Source organism: Euphorbia lathyris, chromosome 6 (assembly GCF_963576675.1).
Source record: "Euphorbia lathyris chromosome 6, ddEupLath1.1, whole genome shotgun sequence".
Taxonomy (NCBI): domain Eukaryota; kingdom Viridiplantae; phylum Streptophyta; class Magnoliopsida; order Malpighiales; family Euphorbiaceae; genus Euphorbia; species Euphorbia lathyris.
Genome location: NC_088915.1, coordinates 91288271 through 91315756, shown reverse-complemented (window position 1 = coordinate 91315756; position 27486 = coordinate 91288271). Strand labels below are relative to the sequence as shown.

The window sequence follows — 27486 nt, the reverse complement described above, 5'->3', positions numbered from 1 at the left end:
GTATCTCTGTATGATTTAGCTTGAAACTTTATAGTACACATTTTCGTAAGACCATTGGCCCATTTAAGCGCACTTCTCATGAGATTGAGTTTGAATATATATATTTGAGAATTGGCCTGACCTAACCTGATAGAGTCGGCTCTAGAGGGAGCTGGCATAGACGGCCACTAAGGGTCTCTGATTTAAAGGAACCTTTAATCTAGAATACATTTCAATTAGGACATTTGATTTAAGAGGCTTCCAATCCTAAATATATTTCAATGACAAAGTTTACTTTAGTGCCAAGTTTTCTCTCGTCTTGTCCTTTTGGCAAGTTCTTTATCTCGTTGATTTTCACTTATGGCTTCATCGAGAAATTTAGAATTGTTCTTTGCAAATTTTAGCCTCGAGGAGGATGGTGGTGGTATTACTATAGAGGACACATATTTGAATGCTAATCATTTGATTTTTGTTGGTGCTTTGGAAGATTTTTAACATATAAGTTCGTGAATACTCAGGCTATGCATGATATCATGGCGTGTCTATGGAGATCGAGTAAACGAGTTTATATCGAAACAATTAATCCAAACTTATTCATTTTCTAGTATTTTTATGAGTTTGATATAAGAACAATTATGGAGAACGTTCCTTGTAGTTTTCATAATAAAATCTTGATTACTCAGAGATTCTCTGCGAATAATTTTTCGGGTGAAGTACCTTATTCACATTGATATCTAGGTACAAACATTCATTCTTCCTAGTGGATTCATGTCTAAGAAAAAATAACTATGGATATTGGTAATCATACGGAGAAGTTTATTATCTCTGGCCTTCTTCTCGATCTCCTTATGATCTGGTGTTATATGATTATAGGAGGTTAGGTTTTTTTAATGATGTTTATGCTATCTATGTTAATCGTTTTGCAAATAGACTCACTCATGATCTTGTTAGAGCTTCATATTCTAGACCAAGATGGAGCAATTTTCTAGACCTTTAGATTTTATTGTTCAACCTTTGTATTCTGAATCCGTTTAATATATGGTTTTCTTTTAAAAAATATATATTTCAATTACAATAATGATTTAGATCTCAATTGTTAAAATTTATGCATATAAATAATTATAAGCTTCTATTTGAATTTAATAGTAATCGTATATAGAAAATTGAGAACATACATTGTCTTTTTTTTAATCACTACTTTGCAAAAATAATGATAAAATATGAGCTCTCCAAAATTTGTTTCACAACTTCTCTCTTAACACCAAGGGAAAATGTAAAAAAAAAAAAGAAGCTTGGTTTGGCCGATTTGCACACACAGTCTTGCAGTTAAAATCTAGCAAACAAGGATTAAGATTTGTACAATTTGCAGTTAAAGGATTTGTGAGTTAGTTTTTCGATAAAAAAAACACTTGCTTTTTAGTTGATTTTTAAAATTGAGGCTCATATATGAGGACATTTATAAAATCAGATTTTTTAATTTTTCCAAATCAATCTCTTTTAGATAAATAGCCACAATAACAAATTTTGAAAAAATGTCTGATTTTACAAACTGCACAAACAAGTTTTTAAATCATGGTACAACATTTGCAAAAAAATGTCAAACCATGTATTTTTTTATACTTTACTCTAAAAACAACTAAGGGTGCGTTTGGTACGCTGTAATGCAATGTAATGTAATCAAGATTGTAATGTAATCAATGTTGTAATGTAATGGAATGAAATAACCATTACATTACCATGTTTGGTTAGTAAAATTTTACAACTGATGTAATGTAATTACCATTACATTATCATTAGGGGTGTGCATCGGTGCAAAACCGAACCGAATCGAAAAAACCGAATACCAAAATGATCAAAATAATTTATACCGACACCGAACCGAATAATAGATAAAACCGAATTAAAACCGAATCAAAATATGCGGTTCGGTTTAGTTTAAACCAAACAAACCGAATTAAGTTAAAAACAACAAATAACAAATAAAAATCACTATATTTTCTCATTAAATTTACCTCAACAACAATAAAAATTGAAATATTTCCAAAATATATGTGTGTATATATACATATATATATATAAATGTAAAATATGTGTAATTCGGTGCGGTTCAGTTTTTTTACATTTTCTGTCAAACCGAAACGAACCGAACCAAATATCGAAATAAACTTAAAATTAAAACCGATACCGAACCGAATTGTTAAAAAAAAACCGAACCAAAAAACCGAATTCACTCGGTTCGATATGCGGTTTAAACCGAACCGATACACACCCCTAATTATCATGTTTGTTTTGCTATGTATAATCATAAATTTCTATTTACTCTTATAAATATATATAATAATAGTAATAATAATAAAAATTAATAATAATGTGATGTAAAAAATGGAGAAAATGAAAAGGTTAGATTGAAAAAATTAGGAATACATATTGGAATTTAATGAGAATTCCTATTGATTTCTTTGGTAATCCTCGTTACAAAACTTATTGAAGAAAATTGAAGTCATGAAATTCCCATTACATTCTAATAAAACTATAAAGGGTATCCAAACATAGTAATGAACTTTTAATGTAATGAGCATTCCATTACAAAACCCATTACGTCTTACCAAACGTACCCTAAGTGTTTTTTTCTCTACAAATTATTTTAAAGGTTTGATCCGTATTCATTTTTTTCTTATGTTCTTAAAAAACTAATTAAATTTTAATTTATAAAAAAATTAGAGTATAAAAACTAGAGGTTAGGGGCTTTAAAATGCTGGTGCAGTCTTTGCAACCTAAACCCGTTGAAGCTTGCATATAAAATGACTTAGATTTCAGATTTACCCACTCAATCTTGCACGAACGCTATCGGATCCAATCTGCCCTTATCTTAATATATTATATATATTTTTATTATTCTATTTAAATTTTATTACTTTGTTAAATATTGATTACATAAAAGAATTATTATTGTTGAGTTTTATTGAATTAATTAATTAAAATTTTAATTTTATTTTCTTATTTTTTTTAATTTTATTGTTCATATTTATAGTTTATTATTATTTTTAATTAATTTTTTTTAAATATAAATATATATTAGTTACGGGGTTGGACGACTTGGCCCAACCTGACTTAAGTCTAATAAATATAATGCGGTATGAGTTCGACTTGAACAAAGTAGTTTAGTGTAAAGCCCGATTAGGTGAACAAATCTACTTGGAAGTAAATAATCGTCACTATTAGTGATATTTGGGTAAATGTAGATTTACCCTAATGTTGATAATGTAAATTTTATTGTTATTTATATTCAATATGTAGTGATTTTGGGCTTAGACATGTATGGGATTCAACATTTGTGCTTGAATTAATTCTCCATTTACAAAATCAATAATTATTGCCGATAGCAAATTGGAATATAGAAAAATAGTATATATATATATATATATATATATATATATATAGTAAATAATGATAAATTATATAGGGGTGGTTTTAATCTTCCCTAGATGCAAAAGAGAGATTCTAGAATCAAGAGAGAGATTCTAGAATCAGGTATACGGCCGGTTTAAACGATCCTTAAAGTCAAACGAGAGATTCTAGAATCAGGTGTTTACTCTGTTGGTGATGATTTTCGAACGGCCCCCTACAAGCGAAAAAAAAAACTGCCGGTATAAGCCGTTTTTGTTGTAGTGACGGCCTTGTCTCTCTAGACATAAACAATACCCGTTATACTAAGTGAATCTCTTAATGTATTGATCAACATGGGTAATTCTCATTCCCACTGTATTGGTATTTCAAATTTTCATTCCCATTCTATGCATAAAAATTCAATTAGATTTGAAAGTCTTTCTAACATTTTCAACTTTAAAAGGTATGGCAGAAGCTTTTATACACAACAAAAGAGTTAGAGACTCTGAAAATTGAATCACGAGAGCAGATAATAAAACACAGGGATGATGTGCTACATTTAGTTGAGCTCTTTAATGCAGTAAACAAAGAAAGAGATGAATTGAAATACATTCTTAACAAATTAATTCCTCATGAAAGCCCTGTTATTCTTCCAATCAACAAGGCTAATTCAAGCATCACAGAATCAAAGAGTCACAATTCTTCAGCTGGTGATTCAAATGCAAAAATGGATCCAATTGGAATTATGGTAAAAGGGAAAACTTTGCCCGATAAGGGGAAATTGTTAGAAGCTGTAACAAAGGCAGGTCCTCTTCTTCAAACACTGCTAGTAGCACCACCACTTCCCTGGTGGAGAAATCCTCCAAAACAGCTAAAGTTTAAGACTCCGCCAGTTTCAGTCAAGGCTCTGAATAATTCCGGTGCTCTTAAACCGTCTGATCTTGCTTCTTCTTCTCAACTGTGTTCATCTTCTTCTATCAAGCGAAAAAGATCACATCAGTGATACCTTCTGCAGAAATGAAATTTCAGTTTTTTTGTGTAACTGGCATATTTTCAGTTCATGGATTGGATTGGAACCAAATAGCTTTTTTTAATAATGGCTTTTTGCTAGAAAACAGTGTTATATTTTTGTGAACATCAAGTTCTAATTTCTCCTAAATTTATTTCGGTATTTGTTTGACATGTAATATGAAAATTTAATTTTGATAGAATTGATGTTTGGCATCGCATTGCCATTTTATTCCAGAAAAGCTGCAAGCAGGCTTAATGAGAACTTTGCCTGTTAATTCTGCCCATCAACTAGCAGATATTGCACAACCTGTCAATTTAATTATTTTGATCAAAGTTTAAAATCAAAGTTTTTTGTTTTGGTAATATTGCAGTTGCATCATTTACAGTGCATCATTTTCTTCTGTTTTTATTTAAAAAAAATATATTTTGGATAGACAATGATGTAGGTCTTCAATGCTTATTATTGGATGTTTTACAAGCATTTATCTGTTTTAAGGTCAAAAGTAAACGGCAATTCCGCTAATGTAATGGTAGTTGTGCTTTAAGTTGAAGAGACATAGCATCCCGCCATTCTTTAATTTTTACAGCTTTGGTGAAGCAGCTAGAATCAGAAGAAGAGTCTGCCTTGGAAGCCTGAATTGGCATAATTTCACCATGAGATTGTAAAGTGGACCGTCTGAGTTGCATCGGGTGACTTCGAATCGAAGCTGAGTCAGGGCTGGTATAATATCAGTAGACATATGTCAGAGTCGCCACCAGAGAGTAATTTTACCACGCTTCATGTGTCCCTTCGAGTGTATGCTTTACTTATTATTTACAAGTCGGGCTAATAAACATATGTCAGAGTCGCCACCCGAGATTTATAATATCTAGAAAATATATATTTAGATGACATATAGGCTCACACTATGTTATCTCTTCAGACCTAGTTTCGTGAATTAAATAGGTAAAGAGTTTGATTAATAAAGGCGTAGACTTGTCTTTTGTTAAACTACTATTTATAATCTAATTTTTTTTCGATTTATATTAATTTATCACGTGAAATAAATATGAAAAATAAATTACATCTCAAAAATAGCACAAATAGTCTTATCCAACCGATCTAGCCCTAAATAAAACTATTAAACATGTAAAACAAATAAACATTAGCTACCGGAAATTGAGACCCCTCTTCCGGATTTATACTACAACGTCGGACTTGATCATATAGGACTTAATCAAATCCTATAAAGCTTTCACACAATATAGCAATTAGATCTACGTCCTAGTTTATCAATTCTAACTGGTTTAATATTTTCATAACACCGAAAATACCCTTATAACCTGAGGTTGATTTGATTTTACATGTTTAGCATAAAACAACTAATAATACATATTGAAATGTAAATTTACCGAAATTGGAAATCTATCTACTCAACCCGAAATAAATGAAGACAGAATTCTGGAATTCTGTGTCCGTAGCTGATCAGCTGCCGTATGTAGTCGATCAGCCACTCAATGCAGAATCCTAGAATCTGCTGAAGAAGCCCAACAATGGCAACAAAATGAAAATTAAAGGATAAGCTTTTAAACCCTTCATGGGCTATTATCCAGTTTGATATAGATGTAGACTCACGAACACAAATAAACAGAATCTCGAACTGAACTGGAATCCAAGTATAGACAGGTAATATTTGTTGGAATAAAATTAGAACCAAGACAGAAAACTTCAAATGTGATTTGAAAACCTTCTATAGCTTTTTAGGAATACTTTAACACTAAAAAATCTATATTTTCATTTTATAGATTGAAAATAAGAACTGTATAATTCTCAAATTCCCCTAATTCTTTTGTATTTGCTTTCTCCTTTTCACTCAAAACCCCAAAAGCTTTTATTTCTTTTCGTTTTCCTTTTCTCCATTTTCTTTCTCTGTACAAAAAAATGAAGTCCCCCCCATCAATGGCAGTTTTTCCAGCGGGTTTAGGCCTTTTATCCTCCAGTTCCATGCGAACAAGTCAAGCTCATCTAAAAGAGTCTTGACAGTGTTGATAGATGGGTGGATGGATTCCACCCACACATTTCATTTTTCGATAGGGGAGATGATGGTGACTTCTTTTGATTTCACTGTGATTACAGGCTTGCCATTTGCTGGTAATCGAGTGAACTTGGACTTGATGCTGACACATCCTGATGTCTGCTATTAGGATATTAAGGCTCTGCTTTTCCCCCGACATCGTTGGATTGTTGTGGAGAGCAGGGACCATTGAGCCTAGTTGAGGTATGCACGTGCTTATGTCCTCATTTTACTTTCCACCACTTTGTTTTCCACTGGTGACTCTAGACGTGTCATGTCCATTCTTCCCGTTTTGGCCGATCTTGACACGGTCAAGGATTAGGACTGGGCTACTACTATGTTTGCCCATTTTTTCCACAGCCTTGACCTCTATTGCCGAATGAGGAAATAACTTCACAATCTCTTATTTGTTTTAGCTTTTAACTCACTCTTTATTGTAATTACATTCTTTTGATCCTTGCAGGTCTAGGCCTTCAAGTACATAATTGTCCCGGCTCTTGGGCTATCTATGTGATCCCATGTTCCACCCGTGTTGGGAGGTTACATGTTATCATCGTAATTTATAGCATTTTTTGTACTTAATTACAACTTATTTTGTACCATTTTAATAAGTTTTAATGATAGTTTTTTTATATTTTCATAATTTATGTATCTAAGTCATTTTCGTGTGTTTTTTAGGCACTTTTGCAAGGTTTTGACACAAATAACCAAAGTCGGGGCTTAAGGCGAGAAATCGGAAGTAAAACGGAGTAAAAAAATGAGTTTTACTGACTTTTTGCATGCATCTTGTTGAGATGCACAAGCATCTCGTCGAGATGGAGCTGAAAGTTACAGGTCTCTTTGTTCACAATGAGGGTATATTTGACACATATTTGTATTTTCATCGTATCTCCCTCATACAGACTCGGATTGAGGTGATTGAAATTGAGTTGGAAAGCTAATAGAAAGATAAACAAATGACTAACAATAATCATCTCCAAATTCGAGGTGTAACATGCTCAAAAAATTGTCATAAGTTGATGCACATGTTGAAGCCTAACATTGCTTTCCCACATTTACTCATTTCAACTCCTAAATTGTGAAAGTCTTCCACCACCATCTTTAAAGCTGAATTTGGAAGATTAGGGAGTTGGGGGCCATAAAGAGACTTGGTCTTTGGAAGCATATATGCCATTTTACTATAAAAGCAGACCTTAGGAGCCATTTGAAGACACACCAAGCTTAGGCTTAATTCATCCCCCTATAATGTTATTTTGCTGATTCTTCTCTTCAAGAATCAGTTGTATTTGTTGTTGTAATTGTTGTTATTGTTTTCAAGTTATTGTTTTCAAGTTATTGTTTGTGCACAAGTTCATCAAATAAAAGTAAGTTTTAAGTTACTGAAGAAGTTCGTTCGGCAATCGTCATTACGATTTCTTCTAAACTATAATCTATTTTATTACTATGAACTCCATTATCTATCTTTCAAAGGTGTGTTTTAATCAAATCATTGGCTAAAACCCCCTTAAATAAGACTAAAAAAGGAGATTAATGTCCTTTTCAGCATCCAGTTGCTTAACATACTCAATAATGTCTTGGGAATAAGGTTGCTTAGCTTGACGCCAGTTAAGCCATTCAAAGGTGCAATCTTCAAACTGCAGGAAATTCAACAGAACATTATATAATCGATGGATGGAGTAATGCTATTTAGGAATACACTTCACTGAATAAATAGCTTATCGCAAATGAAACAACAAGAACATAAGTTAAGTCCATCCTAAACATCAGAGCTAAACAACACTAAACCCCACACACAAAACAAAAACATACATATGAATAGGATAAACTTAAAAGGACAAAACTTACACTTTCAGGCAGGCAGTAACCATGATCTATTGGGATCAGAACCCTCTTCTCTTAATCATTTCTGATCAAAACGTTACCAGCATGTATGTCTGCATTTGCCAACCTTATATCCAAGACAGAGATTTTGTGTACCTCGTGAACAGGGAGAACACCAGTACCCTAATGTTCACAACTTCCATTGTTTTCTATGAACATCTATAGTGAACCAATCTTTGCATCCTTTGGCGAGTCTTCATAACCCTTTCCATGATTGAAGGTTTTATGCAAGCATTTGATCATTAAAGTGGGTGGAACTCCAGTAAAACCCTTCTGGTTATCCTAAAATAAGCGTCATCCACTCTTAGGGTGATCCAATAAGAATGTTTCAACTTCTCGCAATGCTCCTCCTCATACACGCATGCCTCTCTTCAATCCTTCACCATTCAGTGACAGGGGTAATCCCTTGGGGGCTATTCAAAGCCATTGGCCCTTCATCAATTGGCTTAAAGACTGAAACATTTTTCTGACCTGACGAATCTTTCATAAAATAAGCTCCACCAGATCCCTCGAAAGATGGAATAAGGTCATGGCCCCTCTCTAATCCAAGCAATATAAAGTTTATTAACTCTTCTATCAGTAAGGGCTTCTATTTTGGAATCAACTCCTGAAAAATCATCATCTCTCCCCTCACCCAACTATAGTGCCTCAATTGACATGAGTGCAGATATCCGAATAAGCACTGCATATTTTATGATAGAAGTTTTATCAAAAAGAAAATTAAAAGCATAAGCTAATAACCACATAAATAATGACCATGTAAACAGATATTCACTGAGTTTGAAATATATAAAATATAGACTAATTTTAATATGTGCTAAACTTGTAGTAAGTAATGAAATTGAGGATTTAAGAGAATGTCATAACCATTAAACTAAAAATTTAATCTTAATAAGAATCATAATAAGTTTTATTATAATTTTTTATACAAAAATTACTTATTTCCTTTTATTGAAATATAAAAGGATGATCACCAAATTAGCCACCAAGCATGAAATGTTATTATTGATTACCATGTATAGATTAATTTGGTATTTATCTAAAAAAAAGTATTGAAAATATATAAAATATATATTCACTGAACTATTCATGTAAACAGATATTTACTGAGTTTGAAATATGTAAAATATAGACTAATTTTAATATGTGTTAAACATGTAGCAAGTAATGAAATTGAGGATTTAAGAGAATGTCATAACCATTACTAAAAATTTAATCTTAATAAGATTCATAATAATTTTTATTTATAATTTTTTATACAAAAATTACTTATTTCCTTTTATTGAAATATAAAAGGATGATCATCAAATTAGCCACCACGCATGAAATGTTATTATTGATTACCATGTATAGATTAATTTGGTATTTGTATAGAAAAAAAGTATTGAAAATATATAAAATATATATTCACTGAACTATTCATGTAAACAGATATTCACTGAGTTTGAAATATGTAAAATATAGAATAATTTTAATATGTGCTAAACTTGTAGTAAGTAATGAAATTGAGGATTTAAGAGAATGTCATAACCATTAAACTAAAAATTTAATCTTAATAAGAATCATACTTATAAATTTTTGTACAAAAATTACTTATTTCCTTTTATTCAAATATAAAAGGATGATGACCAAATTAGCCACAAAGCATGAAATGTTATTATTCATTCCCATGTATAGATTAATTTGGCATTTGTCTAGAAAAAAAAAGTATTGAAAATATATAAAACAGTAATTCACTGAACTATTCATGTAAACAGATATTCACAGAGTTTGAAATATGTAAAATATAGACTAATTTGAATATGTGCTAAACTTGTAGCAAGTAATGAAATTGATGATTTAAGAGAATGTCATAACCATTACTAAAAATTTAATCTTAATAAATTCATAATAAGTTTTATTATAATTTTTTATACAAACATTACTTATTTTCTTTTATTGAAATATAAAAGGATGATCACCAAATTAGCCACCAAGCATGAAAAGTTATTATTGATTACCATGTATAGATTAATTTGGTATTTGTCTAGAAAAACAGTATTGAAAATAGAAATAAAGCAAATTATTCCACTGTACATCCAAATTAAAAGTCAACTAGCTTCCAATTCCAAAGGGAGAATCTTATTATTGTCTTTAACAGTACAATATAGTGTAACAAAAAAAATAATGTCATCATGTAAGAACGGTTTCAAATCTAAAACCATCCAAATCCAAAACGTACACCTAAAGTAGATAGTCAGTGTGCATACCTTTTTTTTGTTGCCTTCCATTACCGATCGTGTCTTCCTCTACCTTGGGAAGTGTTGATTCCATTCTAGGATCGTTGAAACAATATATTTTTGACATTTTCACTTTCCGGCGAAATTAGGTTTTGTTTTGACTACTAAATATCAATTATAAACCGGGTGGAAGATGTTCAAGTAGGAATGAGCCGAACCTACCACTATTGGACAGGCCCAAAATATGGAAGGCCCAAATGTATTAGGGATTTTTACATAACAATCGTAATGCTAATAATATTTAGAGGAAATTACACACAAAAGCATATCTAGGAAATAATTTGCAATTATATCAAATTTTATTTCGCACTTTGTCAAATAGGAAGTTATTCAAAATCAATTGTTTGTGCACAAGTTCATCAAATAAAAATAAGTTTTAAGTTACCGAAGAAGTTCGTTCGGCAATCGTCATTACGATTTCTTCTAAACTATAATCTCTTTTATTGCTATGAACTCCATTATCTATCTTTCTAAGGTGTATTTTAATTTAATCATGGGCTAAAACCCCCTTAACTAAGACTAAAAAAGGAGATTAATGTCCTTTTCAGCATCTAGTTGCTTAACATACTCAATAATGTCTTGGGAATAAGGTTGCTTAGCTTGACGCCAGGTAAGCCATTCAAAGGTGCAATCTTCAAACTGCATGAAATTCAACATAACATTATATAATCGTTGGATGGAGGAATGATATTTAGGAATACACTTAACTGAATAAATAGCTTAGCCCAAATGAAACAACAAGAACATACGTTAATTCCATCCTAAACATCAGAGCTAAACAACATTAAACCCCACACACAAAACAAAAACATACATATGAATATGATAAACTTAAAAGGACAAAACTTACACTTTCAGGCAGGCAGTAACCATGATTTATTAGGATCAGAACCCTCTTCTCTTCATCATTTCTGATCAAAATGTTACCAGTATGTCTGTCTGCATTTGTCAATCGCATATCCAAGACAGAGATTTTATAGGCCTCGTGAACAAGGAACATACCAGTACCCCAATATTCACAACTTCCATTGTTTTCTATGAACATCTATAGTGAACCAATATTTACATCCTTTGGTGAGTATTCATAACCCTTTCCATGATTGAAGGCATTATGCAAGCACTTGATCATTAAAGTGGGTGGAACTCCAACAAAACCCTTCTAGTTATCCTAAAATAAGCGTCGTCCACTCTTAGGGTGATCCAATAAGAATGTTGCAACTTCTCGCAATGCTCTTCCTCATACACGCATGCCTCTCTTCAATCCTTCACCATTCAGTGACAGGGGTAATCCCTTGGGGGCTATTCAAATCCATTGGCCCTTCATCAATTGGCTTAAAGACTGAAACATTTTTCTGACCTGACGAATCTTGCATAAAATAAGCTCCACCAGATCCCTCGAAAGATGGAATAGGGTCATGGCCCCTCTCTAATCCAAGCAATATAAAGTTTACTAACTCTTCTATCGCTAAGAGCAGTTCTATTTTGGAATCAACTCCTGAAAAATCATCATCTCTCCCCTCACCCAACTACAGTGCCTCAATTGACAGGGGTGCAAATATCCGAATGAGCACTGCATATTTTTTGATAGAAGTTTTATAAAAAAAGAAAATTAAAAGCATAAGCTAATAACCACCTAAATAATGACCATGTAAACAGATATTCACTGAGTTTGAAATATATAAAATATAGACTAATTTTAATATGTGCTAAACTTGTAGAAAGTAATGAAATTGAGGATTTCAGAGAATGTCACAGCCATTAAATTAAAAATTTAATCTTAATAAGAATCATAATAAGTTTTATTATAAATTTTTATACAAAAAATACTTATTTCCTTTTATTGAAATATAAAAGGATGATCACCAAATTAGCCACCAAGCATGAAGTGTTATTATTGATTACCATGTATAGATTAATTTGGTATTTGTCTAGAAAAAATAGTATTGAAAATATATAAAACAGCAATTCACTGAACTATTCATGTAAACAGATATTCACTGAGTTTGAAATATGTAAAATATAGACTAATTTTAATATGTGCTAAACTTGTAGCAAGTAATGAAATTGAGGATTTAAGAGAATGTCATAACCATTAAACTAAAAATTTAATCTTAATAAGAATCATAATAAGTTTTATTATAATTGCTTATACAAAAATTATACTTATGTCCTTTTATTGAAATATAAAAGGATGATCACCAAATTAGCTACCAAGCATGAAATGTTATTATTGATTACCATGTATAGATTAATTTGGTATTTGTCTAGAAAAAAAGTATTGAAAATATATAAAATATATATTCACTGAACTATTCATGTAAACAGATATCCACTCAGTTTGAAATATGTAAAATATAGACTAATTTTAATATGTGCTAAACTTGTAGTAAGTAATGAAATTGAGGATTTAAGAGAATGTCATAACCATTAAACTAAAAATTTAATCTTAATAAGAATCATATGTAATAAGTTTTATTATAAATTTTTATACAAAAATTACTTATTTCCTTTTATTGAAATATTAAAGGATGATCACCAAATTAGCCACCAAGCATGAAATGTTATTATTAATTACCATGTATAGATTAATTTGGTATTTGTCTAGAAAAAAAGTATTGAAAATATATAAAATATATATTTACCGAACTATTCATGTAAACAGATTTTTAGTGATGGCAACGGGTAGGGTACCCGCGGGTAGTGTCAATCCCAAACCCTTACCCGTTTATTCGTTAATTACCCGTACCATTCCCATTACCCTAATGGGTATGTGTTTTGCATCCCATACCCGTCCCATTTAATTCGCGGGTACCCACGGATACCCTTACCTGTTAAGAATCACTAAATAAAACAAAAAATATTACAAATTTAACAAAGTATAAATTTAATAAATCATTCATTTAAAAATTGAACAAATTGAACCTTAATAAATAAAAATAAAATAGCTTAGTGTTATCACTTAATGGTTGAAGAACAAAAGGTTGGTATTCAAATCTCACATCTTACATCTAAAACACAATAATATTTTTAATATATAAAAAATTATAACGGGTAACAGGTAGCGAGCTGCACCCAAATCCTTCTGTGACAGAAAAAGTTTCCTTTTGCTTCTGTCCCTGTAAATCTCTATTCCCAGAATTTTCCGAGCTGCACCCAAATCCTTCATCTCAAACTCTGCGCTGAGAAGACCCTTCAACTTCTGAATGTCGTGCTTCTTCCTTGCAGCTATCAACATGTCATCTACATATAACACCAGATAGATAAAAGACTCATCTTCCAGTTTATTGTAATAGACACAACAATCATATGGGCTCCTGGTGTAGCCCAGCTGCATCATGTAGCTGTCAAACCTCTTATACCACTGCCTGGGAGACTGCTTAAGTCCATATAAGGGCTTCTTCAACTTGCAAACATAATTCTCCTTTCCAGGAATCTGGAAACCATCTGGTTGGGTCATGTAGATCTCTTCCTCCAAATCTCCATGCAGAAAGGCTGACTTTACATCAATTTGCTCAAGCTCCAAATCCTAATGTGTAACTATAGCTAGCAACACTCTAATAGAGGTGTGTCTGACTACTGGTGAGAATATCTCATTATAATCCACTCCCTCTCTTTGATTGAAACCTCTAGTAACAACTCTAGCCTTATACTTGACTCCCTCTACAGGTGATATCCCTTCCTTCATCTTGAGAACCCACTTGCAAATAATAATCTTTCTCCCTGGAGGTGGTATGACTAAATCCCATGTTTGATTCTTATGAAGGGACTCCATCTCATCTCCCATAGCAGCAAGCCATTTCTCAGAATCGACGCCTGAAACAGCTTTCTAGTAAGTTGATGGTTCACGAGTGTCCACCTCTTTAGCAACCTGTAGTGCATAGCCCACCATGTCCTCATACCTCTTATGTGGCCTAACTCCAACCCTCCTTGGTCGATCTTGAGCTAAGCTACGATGTGTAGCTTCAGATGGTTAAGAAACTGATGGTGTAGATTCTGGTAGCTCTATTTCTGCTTCTAACTCTTGTTCCTTCAAGCCACTCTCACTCTGTATGACCTGAAACTCCACCTGTTTATCAATGCTATCAGTTTCTGTTGCAGTTGTAGGCTTCACAATGGGTCTAAGCACAAATTTTTCGTCAAAGACTACATTTCTGCTCAAAATGACCCTTTTCTCTGATGGAGACCAGATCCTGAAGCCTTTAAATCCATGTCCATAGCCTACGAACACTCCCTTCTTGGCTCTTGGCTCTAGCTTACCCTCATTAACATGATAGTAAACTATGCACCCAAAAGCTTTCAAATTTGAGTAATCAGCAACCTTTCCTGACCACATTTCTATAGGCGTCTTGAGCTATATGCCGATGTGTGGTCCGCGGTTAATCAGATAACATGTTGTGTTCACCGATTCAGCCCAGAATCTTCTATCTAACCCAACGTTAGAGAGCATGCACCTCACCCTCTCCAGTAATGTCTGGTTCGTTCGTTTGTTCAGCTACACCATTCTGTTGCGGTGTATTCTTGACTGTGTGATGCCGAGCAATCCCTTCATCCTTACAGAACTGATCAAACTCAGACAAGTAGAATTCCAAAACATTATCAGTTCGCAGCCTCTTTATCTTCTTTCCTGTTTGGTTTTCCACCAATGCTTTCCACTGCTTGAAATTCTTGAAAGCTTCACTTATATGCTTCATCATGATGACCCAAGTCATCCTTGAATAATCATCAATCGAAGACATAAAATATATGTGACCTCCCAAAGACTCAACTCGAGATGGACCCCAACAATCAGAGTGGATGTAAATAAGTGTGTCTTTTGTTATGTGAATAGCTTTGGTAAACTTGCTGCGATGTAGTTTCCCAAAGACACAGTGTTCACAAAGCTCCAGACTCTTGACCTTATGACCATCAAGAAGATCATCCTTTGATAGAATCTGCATCCCTCTTTCGCCCATATGACCAAGTCTCATATGCCATATCTTTGTCATATCTTCCTGGTCCATCTCTGATGATGCAGCATTAGCTGAACCTGTAATAGTGGAACCTTGCAGGAAATACAAAGTGCCATGCTTCACACCTTTCAAAATCACATCAGAACCTTTACAGACATGTAGAACTCCATCTTTTCCTGACCAGCTGAGACCCCTGCTGTCTAACAGACTCAGAGATATCAGATTATTCGTCATCAATGGAACATGCCTGACTTCGTTCAACGTGCAGAACTTACCAGCATGTGTCCTCAACTTGATCGAGCCTATTCCAACTGCTTTGCAGACATGACTATTAGCCATTGAAATGCTACCTCCATCTACCTGCTTATAAGTTGAAAACCACTCTCTCCTTGGAAAAATGTGATAAGATGCTCCAGAATCAAGAACCCACACATCAGAGTGATGAGTGTGTCCATCAGCAACTAGAGCAATATCATTTTCAGAGCTGCTGTCTCCATCTGCTACAGTAGTAGAACCTGGTTGATTTTCTGATTTCTTCTTCTTCTTTGGACAGTCAATTTTACAATGTCCTTTCTCCTTACAGTAATTACAGGTGTCGTCTGGCTTGGGACCCTTTGAAAACGGCTTCTTAGACTTCTTCTTTCCACTGTTTCCCTTTCCCTTACTACCGCTGGGAAATAGTCTAGAGGCCTGATTATCTGCACCTGTATTGCTCGCCTTATGGCGCAACTCCCTGCTATGAAGAGATGACCTAACTTCTTCCAAAGTCACAGAGTCTTTACCAACAATAAATGATTGAACAAAATTCTTATATGAAAGCGGTACAGACACCAACAGAATCAAAGCAACATCTTCATCTTCAATTTTCACATCAATATTACGTAATTCTAGTAATAATGTGTTCAATTGATCTAAATGATCCCTGAGTTGCGTACCTTCTTACATTCGCAGGCCAAACAGACGTTGTTTCAGAAGAAGTTTGTTCGTTAGAGATTTCGTCATGTATAAGCTCTCTAACTTCATCCACAGACCGGCAGCAGTCTCTTCGTCTAAGACCTCAGTGATGACGTCATCTGCGACGCACAAAATAATTATCGAATGTGCCTTTTCTTCCAGAATCGTCATCTCAGTAGTGACTTCTCCCATTGCCTTCTTCAACGGCATCCACAGACCTTGTTGTTTTAACAAAGCCCGCATCTTGATCTGCCATAGACTGAAACTATTTCTCCCAGTAAACTTTTCGATTTTCACGTTCATCGCAGACATCTTTCTCTCCAGAAAAAAAAAACACCGATCAGAAACCGAAAGCTCTGATACCAGTTTTTTTGTGCGGAATTAATGAAAGATAAATAAACAAGCAATCGAAAAACACAGATTTACGTGGTTCACCAAAGCTGTGTTGGCTAGTCCACGGGCAGAAGGAGAATAGTATTATTAGGAGGCGAAAATCAGATTACAATGATTAGGTTATATAATGGGGTATTTATAATACCCAATCTAACCTAATCCCACTACGAACTCATGATCCCAATCCCAATCCAACTAGGAACCCATGATCCCAATCCAACTAGGAATTCAAAACCCAATACTACTCCGAATAGGAAACATTATATACTGATTCAAGGCATTACGACAAAAAGGATGATCACCAAATTAGCCACCAAGCATAAAATGTTATTATTGATTACCATGTATAGATTAATTTGGTATTTGTCTAGAAAAAAAGTATTGAAAATATATAAAATAGAAATTCACTGACCTATTCATGTAAACAGATATTCACTGAGTTTGAAATATGTAAAATATAGACTAATTTGAATATGTGCTAAACTTATAGCAAGTAATGAAATTGAGGATTTAAGAGAATGTCATAACCATTACTAAAAATTTAATCTTAATAAGATTCATAATAAGTTTTATTATAATTTTTTATACAAAAATTACTTATTTCCTTTTATTGAAATATAAAAGGATGATCACCAAATTAGCCACCAAGCATGAAATGTTACTATTAATTACCATGTATAGATTAATTTGGTATTTATCTAGAAAAAAAGTATTGAAAATATATAAAACAGATATTCACTGAACTATTCATGTAATCAGATATTCACTGAGTTTGAAATATGTAAAATATAGACTAATTTGAATACGTGCTAAACTTGTAGCAAGTAATGAAATTGAGGATTTCAGAGAATGTCTAACCATTACTAAAAATTGAATCTTAATAAGATTCATAATAAGTTTTATTATTAGTTTTATACAAAAATTACTTATTTCCTTTTATTGAAATATAAAAGTATGATCACCAAATTAGCCACCAAGTATGAAATGTTATTATTGATTACCATGCATAGATTAGTTTGGTATTTCTCTAGAAAACCAGTATTCAAAAGTCAACTAGCTTCCAATTCCAAAGGGAGAATCTTATTATTGTCTGTAACAGTATAATATAATGTAACAAAAAAAAAATAATGTCATCATGTAAGAACGATTTCAAATCTAAAACCATCCAAATCCAAAGCGTACGCCTAAAGTAGATAGTCATTATGCATACCTTTTTTTGGTTGCCTTCCATTACCAATCGTGTCTGCCTCTACCTTGGGAAGTGTTGATTTCATTTTAGGATCGTTGAAACAATATATTTTTTGACATTTTCACTTTCCGACGAAATTAGGTTTTGTTTTGACTAATAAATATCTATTATAAACCGGGTCGAATATGTTGAAGTAGGAATGAGCCGAACCTACCACTATTGGACAGGCCCAAAATATGGAAGGCCCAAATGTATTAGGGATTTTTACATAATCGGTTGTTTGTGCACAAATTCATCAAATAAAAATAAGTTTTAAGTTATCGAAGAAGTTCGTTCGGCAATGGTCATTACGATTTCTTCTAAACTATAATCTCTTTTATTACTATGAACTCCATTATCTATCTTTCTAAGGTGTATTTTAATCTAATCATGGGCTAAAACCCCCTTAACTAAGACTAAAAAAGGAGATTAATGTCCTTTTCAGCATATAGTTGCTTAACATACTCAATAATGTCTTGGGAATAAGGTTGCTTAGCTTGACGCCAGTTAAGCCATTCAAAGGTGCAATCTTCAAACTGCAGGAAATTCAACAGAACATTATATAGTCGATGGATGGAGGAATGATATTTAGGAATACACTTAACTGAATAAATAGCTTAGCCCAAATGAAACAACAAGAACATAAGTTAAGTCCATCCTAAACATTAGAGCTAAACAACAATAAACCCTACACACAAAACAAAAACATACATATGAATATGATAAACTTAAAAGGACAAAACTTACACTTTTAAGCAGGAAGTAACCATGATCTATTAGGATCAGAACCCTCTTCTCTTCATCATTTCTGATCAAAATGTTACCAGCATGTCTGTCTGCATTTGTCAACCTCATATCCAAGACTAAGATTCTATGTACCTCGTGAACAGGGAAAACATCAGTACCCCAATCTTCACAAATTCCATTGTTTTCTATGAACATCTACAGTGAACCAATACATACTTTGGTGAGTCTTCATAACCTTTTTATGATTGAAGGCTTCATGCAAGCACTTGATCATTAAAGTGGGTGGAACTTCAGCAAAACCCTTCTGGTTATCCTAAAATAAGTGTCGTCCACTCTTAGGGTGATACAATAAGAATGTTGCAACTTCTCGCAATGCTCCTCCTTGTAAACATATGCCTCTCTTCAATCCTTCACCATTCAGTGACAGGGGTAATCCCTTGGGGGCTATTCAAAGCCATTGGCCCTTCATCAATTGGCTTAAAGACTGAAACATTTTTCTGACCTGATGAATCTTGCATAAAATAAGCTCCACCAGATCCCTAGAAAGATGGAATAGGGTCATGGCCCCTCTCCAATCCAAGCAATATAAAGTTTACTAACTCTTCTATCACTAAGGGCAGTTCTATTTTGGAATCAACTCCTGAAAAATCATCATCTCTCCCCTCACCCATCTACAGTACCTCAATTGACAGGGGTGCAGATATCTGAATAAGCACTGCATATTTTATGATAGAAGTTTTATCAAAAAGAAAATTAAAAGCATAAGCTAATAACCACCTAAATAATGACCATGTAAACAAATATTCACTGAGTTTGAAATATATAAAATATAGACTAATTTTAATATGTGCTAAACTTGTAGCAAGTGATGAAATTGAGGATTTAAGAGAATGTCATAACCATTAAACTAAAAATTTAATCTTAATAAGATTCATAATAAGTTTTATTTATAATTTTTTATACAAAAAATACTTATTTCCTTTTATTGAAATATAAAAGGATGATCACCAAATTAGCCACCAAGCATGAAGTGTTATTATTGATTACCATGTATAGATTAATTTGGTATTTGTCTAGAAAAAAAAGTATTGAAAATATATAAAACAACAATTCACTGAACTATTCATGTAAACAGATATTCACTGAGTTTGAAATATGTAAAATATAGACTAATTTTAATATGTGCTAAACTTGTAGCAAGTAATGAAATTGAGGATTTAAGAGAATGTCATAACCATTAAACTAAAAATTTAATCTTAATAAGAATCATAATAAGTTTTATTATAATTTTTTATACAAAAATTATACTTATGTCCTTTTATTGAAATATAAAAGGATGATCACCAAATTAGCCAACAAGCATGAAATGTTATTATTGATTACCATGTATAGATTAATTTGGTATTTGTCTAGAAAAAAAGTATTGAAAATATATAAAATATATATTCACTGAACTATTCATGTAAACAGATATTCATTGAGTTTGAAATATGTAAAATATAGACTAATTTTAATATGTGCTAAACTTGTAGCAAGTAATGAAATTGAGGATTTAAGAGAATGTAATAACCTTACTAAAAATTTAATCTTCATAAGAATCATAATAAGTTTTATTATAATTTTTTATACAAAAATTACTTATTTCCTTTTATTGAAATAGAAAAGGATGATCACCAAATTAGCTACCAAGCATGAAATGTTATTATTGATTACCATGTATAGATTAATTTGATATTTGTCTAGAAAAAAAGTATTGAAAATATATAAAATATATATTCACTGAACTATTCATGTAAACAGATATCCACTCAGTTTGAAATATGTAAAATATAGACTAATTTTAATATGTGCTAAACTTGTAGTAAGTAATGAAATTGAGGATTTAAGAGAATGTCATAACCATTAAACTAAAAATTTAATCTTAATAAGAATCATATGTAATAAGTTTTATTATAAATTTTTATACAAAAATTACTTATTTCCTTTTATTGAAATATTAAAGGATGATCACCAAATTAGCCACTAAACATGAAATGTTATTATTAATTACCATGTATAGATTAATTTGGTATTTGTCTAGAAAAAAAGTATTGAAAATATATAAAATATATATTCACTGAACTATTCATGTAAACAGATTTTTAGTGATGGCAACGGGTAGGGTACCCGCGGGTAGTGTCAATCCCAAACCCTTACCCGTTTATTTGTTAATTACCCGTACCATTCCCATTACCCTAATGGGTATGTGTTTTGCATCCCATACCCGTCCTATTTAATTCGTGGGTACCCACGGATACCCTTACCTGTTTAGAATCACTAAATAAAACAAAAAATATTACAAATTTAACAAAGTATAAATTTAATAAATCATTCATTTAAAAATTGAACAAATTGAACCTTAATAAATAAAAATAAAATAGCTTAGTGTTATCACTTAATGGTCGAAGAACAAAAGGTTGGTATTCAAATCTCACATCTTACATCTAAAACACAATAATATTTTTAATATATAAAAAATTATAACGGGTAACAGGTACCGAGCTGCACCCAAATCCTTCTGTGACAGAAAAAGTTTCCTTTTGCTTCTGTCCCTGTAAATCTCTATTCCCAGAATTTTCCGAGCTGCACCCAAATCCTTCATCTCAAACTCTGCGCTGAGAAGACCCTTCAACTTCTGAATGTCGTGCTTCTTCCTTGCAGCTATCAACATGTCATCTACATATAACACCAGATAGATAAAAGACTCATCTTCCAGTTTATTGTAATAGACACAACAATCATATGGGCTCCTGGTGTAGCCCAGCTGCATCATGTAGCTGTCAAACCTCTTATACCACTGCCTGGGAGACTGCTTAAGTCCATATAAGGGCTTCTTCAACTTGCAAACATAATTCTCCTTTCCAGGAATCTGGAAACCATCTGGTTGGGTCATGTAGATCTCTTCCTCCAAATCTCCATGCAGAAAGGCTGTCTTTACATCAATTTGCTCAAGCTCCAAATCCTAATGTGTAACTATAGCTAGCAACACTCTAATAGAGGTGTGTCTGACTACTGGTGAGAATATCTCATTATAATCCACTCCCTCTCTTTGATTGAAACCTCTAGTAACAACTCTAGCCTTATACTTGACTCCCTCTACAGGTGATATCCCTTCCTTCATCTTGAGAACCCACTTGCAAATAATAATCTTTCTCCCTGGAGGTGGTATGACTAAATCCCATGTTTGATTCTTATGAAGGGACTCCATCTCATCTCCCATAGCAGCAAGCCATTTCTCAGAATCGACGCCTGAAACAGCTTTCTAGTAAGTTGATGGTTCACGAGTGTCCACCTCTTTAGCAACCTGTAGTGCATAGCCCACCATGTCCTCATACCTCTTAGGTGGCCTAACTCCAACCCTCCTTGGTCGATCTTGAGCTAAGCTACGATGTGTAGCTTCAGATGGTTGAGAAACTGATGGTGTAGATTCTGGTAGCTCTATTTCTGCTTCTAACTCTTGTTCCTTCAAGCCACTCTCACTCTGTATGACCTGAAACTCCACCTGTTTATCAATGCTATCAGTTTCTGTTGCAGTTGTAGGCTTCACAATGGGTCTAAGCACAAATTTTCGTCAAAGACTACATTTCTGCTCAAAATGACCCTTTTCTCTGATGGAGACCAGATCCTGAAGCCTTTAAATCCATCTCCATAGCCTACGAACACTCCCTTCTTGGCTCTTGGCTCTAGCTTACCCTCATTAACATGATAGTAAACTATGCACCCAAAAGCTTTCAAATTTGAGTAATCAACAACCTTTCCTGACCACATTTCTATAGGCGTCTTGAGCTATATGCCGATGTGTGGTCCGCGGTTAATCAGATAACATGTTGTGTTCACCGCTTCAGCCCAGAATCTTCTATCTAACCCAGCGTTAGAGAGCATGCACCTCACCCTCTCTAGTATTGTCTGGTTCGTTCGTTTGTTCAGCTACACCATTCTGTTACGGTGTATTCTTGACTGTGTGATGCCGAGCAATCCCTTCATCCTTACAGAACTGATCAAACTCAGACAAGTAGAATTCCAAAACATTATCAGTTCGCAGCCTCTTTATCTTCTTTCCTGTTTGGTTTTCCACCAATGCTTTCCACTGCTTGAAATTCTTGAAAGCTTCACTTTTATGCTTCATCATGATGACCCAAGCCATCCTTGAATAATCATCAATCGGAGACATAAAATATATGTGACCTCCCAAAGACTCAACTCGAGATGGACCCCAACAATTAGAGTGGATGTAAATAAGTGTCTCTTTTGTTATGTGAATAGCTTTGGTAAACTTGCTGCGATGTAGTTTCCCAAAGACACAGTGTTCACAAAGCTCCAGACTCTTGACCTTATGACCATCAAGAAGATCATCCTTTGATAGAATCTGCATCCCTCTTTCGCCCATATGACCAAGTCTCATATGCCATATCTTTGTCATATCTTCCTGGTCCATCTCTGATGATGCAGCATTAGCTGAACTTGTAATAGTGGAACCTTGCAGGAAATACAAAGTGCCATGCTTCACACCTTTCAAAATCACATCAGAACCTTTACAGACATGTAGAACTCCATCTTTTCCTGACTAGCTGAGACCCCTGCTGTCTAACAGACTCAGAGATATCAGATTATTCGTCATCAATGGAACATGCCTGACTTCGTTCAACGTGCAGAACTTACCAACATGTGTCCTCAACTTGATCGAGCCTATTCCAACTGCTTTGCAGACATGACTATTAGCCATTGAAATGCTACCTCCATCTACCTGCTTATAAGTTGAAAACCACTCTCTCCTTGGACAAATGTGATAAGATGCTCCAGAATCAAGAACCCACACATCAGAGTGATGAGTGTGTCCATCAGCAACTAGAGCAATATCATTTTCAGAGCTGCTGTCTCCATCTGCTACAGTAGTAGAACCTGGTTGATTTTCTGATTTCTTCTTCTTCTTTGGACAGTCAATTTTCCAATGTCCTTTCTCCTTACAGTAATTACAGGTGTCGTCTGGCTTGGGACCCTTTGAAAACGGCTTCTTAGACTTCTTCTTTCCACTGTTTCCCTTTCCCTTACTACCGCTGGCAAATAGTCTAGAGGCCTGATTATCTGCACCTGTATTGCTCGCCTTATGGCGCAACTCCCTGCTATGAAGAGATGACCTAACTTCTTCCAAAGTCACAGAGTCTTTACCAACAATAAATGATTGAACAAAATTCTCATATGAAAGCGGTACAGACACCAACAGAATCAAAGCAACATCTTCATTTTCAATTTTCACATCAATATTACGTAATTCTAGTAATAATGTGTTCAATTGATCTAAATGATCCCTGAGTTGCGTACCTTCTTACATTCGCAGGCCAAACAGACGTTGTTTCAGAAGAAGTTTGTTCGTTAGAGATTTCGTCATGTATAAGCTCTCTAACTTCATCCACAGACCGGCAGCAGTCTCTTCGTCTAAGACCTCAGTGATGACGTCATCTGCGACGCACAAAATAATTATCGAATGTGCCTTTTCTTCCAGAATCGTCATCTCAGTAGTGACTTCTCCCATTGCCTTCTTCAACGGCATCCACAGACCTTGTTGTTTTAACAAAGCCCGCATCTTGATCTGCCATAGACTGAAACTATTTCTCCCAGTAAACTTTTCGATTTTCACGTTCATCGCAGACATCTTTCTCTCCAGAAAAAAAAACACCGATTAGAAACCGAAAGCTCTGATACCAGTTTTTTTGTGCGGAATTAATGAAAGATAAATAAACAAGCAATCGAAAAACACAGATTTACGTGGTTCACCAAAGCTGTGTTGGCTAGTCCACGGGCAGAAGGAGAATAGTATTATTAGGAGGCGAAAATCAGATTACAATGATTAGGTTACATAATAGGGTATTTATAATACCCAATCTAACCTAATCCCACTAGGAACTCATGATCCCAATCCCAATCCAACTAGGAACCCATGATCCCAATCCAACTAGGAATCCAAAACCCAATACTACTCCGAATAGGAAACATTATATACTGATTCAAGGCATTACGACAAAAAGGATGATCACCAAATTAGCCACCAAGCATGAAATGTTATTATTGATTACCATGTATAGATTAATTTGGTATTTGTCTAGAAAAAAAGTATTGAAAATATATAAAATAGAAATTCACTGACCTATTCATGTAAACAGATATTCACTGAGTTTGAAATATGTAAAATATAGACTAATTTGAATATGTGCTAAACTTATAGCAAGTAATGAAATTGAGGATTTAAGAGAATGTCATAACCATTACTAAAAATTTAATCTTAATAAGATTCATAATAAGTTTTATTATAATTTTTTATACAAAAATTACTTATTTCCTTTTATTGAAATATAAAAGGATGATCACCAAATTAGCTACCAAGCATGAAATGTTACTATTAATTACCATGTATAGATTAATTTGGTATTTGTCTAGAAAAAAAGTATTGAAAATATATAAAACAGATATTCACTGAACTATTCATGTAATCAGATATTCACTGAGTTTGAAATATGTAAAATATAGACTAATTTGAATACGTGCTAAACTTGTAGCAAGTAATGAAATTGAGGATTTCAGAGAATGTCTAACCATTACTAAAAATTGAATCTTAATAAGATTCATAATAAGTTTTATTATTAGTTTTATACAAAAATTACTTATTTCCTTTTATTGAAATATAAAAGGATGATCACCAAATTAGCCACCAAGTATGAAATGTTATTATTGATTTCCATGCATAGATTAGTTTGGTATTTCTCTAGAAAACCAGTATTCAAAAGTCAACTAGCTTCCAATTCCAAAGGGAGAATCTTATTATTGTCTGTAACAGTATAATATAATGTAACAAAAAAAAATAATGTCATCATGTAAGAACGGTTTCAAATCTAAAACCATCCAAATCCAAAGCGTACGCCTAAAGTAGATAGTCATTGTGCATACCTTTTTTTGGTTGCCTTCCATTACCAATCGTGTCTGCCTCTACCTTGGGAAGTGTTGATTTCATTTTAGGATCGTTGAAACAATATTTTTTTTGACATTTTCACTTTCCGACGAAATTAGGTTTTGTTTTGACTAATAAATATCTATTATAAACCGGGTCGAATATGTTGAAGTAGGAATGAGCCGAACCTACCACTATTGGACAGGCCCAAAATATGGAAGGCCCAAATGTATTAGGGATTTTTACATAATCGGTTGTTTGTGCACAAATTCATCAAATAAAAATAAGTTTTAAGTTATCGAAGAAGTTCGTTCGGCAATCGTCATTACGATTTCTTCTAAACTATAATCTCTTTTATTACTATGAACTCCATTATCTATCTTTCTAAGGTGTATTTTAATCTAATCATGGGCTAAAACCCCCTTAACTAAGACTAAAAAAGGAGATTAATGTCCTTTTCAGCATATAGTTGCTTAACATACTCAATAATGTCTTGGGAATAAGGTTGCTTAGCTTGACGCCAGTTAAGCCATTCAAAGGTGCAATCTTCAAACTGCAGGAAATTCAACAGAACATTATATAGTCGATGGATGGAGGAATGATATTTAGGAATACACTTAACTGAATAAATAGCTTAGCCCAAATGAAACAACAAGAACATAAGTTAAGTCCATCCTAAACATTAGAGCTAAACAACAATAAACCCTGCACACAAAACAAAAACATACATATGAATATGATAAACTTAAAAGGACAAAACTTACACTTTTAAGCAGGAAGTAACCATGATCTATTAGGATCAGAACCCTCTTCTCTTCATCATTTCTGATCAAAATGTTACCAGCATGTCTGTCTGCATTTGTCAACCTCATATCCAAGACTAAGATTCTATGTACCTCGTGAACAGGGAAAACATCAGTACCCCAATCTTCACAAATTCCATTGTTTTCTATGAACATCTACAGTGAACCAATACATACTTTGGTGAGTCTTCATAACCTTTTTATGATTGAAGGCTTCATGCAAGCACTTGATCATTAAAGTGGGTGGAACTTCAGCAAAACCCTTCTGGTTATCCTAAAATAAGTGTCGTCCACTCTTAGGGTGATACAATAAGAATGTTGCAACTTCTCGCAATGCTCCTCCTTGTAAACATATGCCTCTCTTCAATCCTTCACCATTCAGTGACAGGGGTAATCCCTTGGGGGCTATTCAAAGCCATTGGCCCTTCATCAATTGGCTTAAAGACTGAAACATTTTTCTGACCTGACGAATCTTGCATAAAATAAGCTCCACCAGATCCCTAGAAAGATGGAATAGGGTCATGGCCCCTCTCCAATCCAAGCAATATAAAGTTTACTAACTCTTCTATCACTAAGGGCAGTTCTATTTTGGAATCAACTCCTGAAAAATCATCATCTCTCCCCTCACCCATCTACAGTGCCTCAATTGACAGGGGTGCAGATATCTGAATAAGCACTGCATATTTTATGATAGAAGTTTTATCAAAAAGAAAATTAAAAGCATAAGCTAATAACCACCTAAATAATGACCATGTAAACAAATATTCACTGAGTTTGAAATATATAAAGTATAGACTAATTTTAATATGTGCTAAACTTGTAGCAAGCGATGAAATTGAGGA

At 33.5% G+C, this 27486-nt stretch overlaps 4 pseudogenes; all 4 read right to left on the bottom strand.

Moving 5' to 3' along the window:
• Positions 1 to 7945: 7945 nt before the first annotated feature.
• LOC136233819 (phosphatidylinositol 4-kinase gamma 3-like) lies at positions 7946 to 8853 on the bottom strand (annotated as a pseudogene).
• Positions 8854 to 11110: 2257 nt separating this feature from the next.
• Positions 11111 to 12018, bottom strand: LOC136233818 (phosphatidylinositol 4-kinase gamma 3-like; annotated as a pseudogene).
• Positions 12019 to 18531: 6513 nt separating this feature from the next.
• LOC136233817 (phosphatidylinositol 4-kinase gamma 4-like) lies at positions 18532 to 19533 on the bottom strand (annotated as a pseudogene).
• Positions 19534 to 26274: 6741 nt separating this feature from the next.
• On the bottom strand, positions 26275 to 27276 carry LOC136233816 (phosphatidylinositol 4-kinase gamma 4-like; annotated as a pseudogene).
• Between the last annotated feature and the right edge of the window lie 210 nt (positions 27277 to 27486).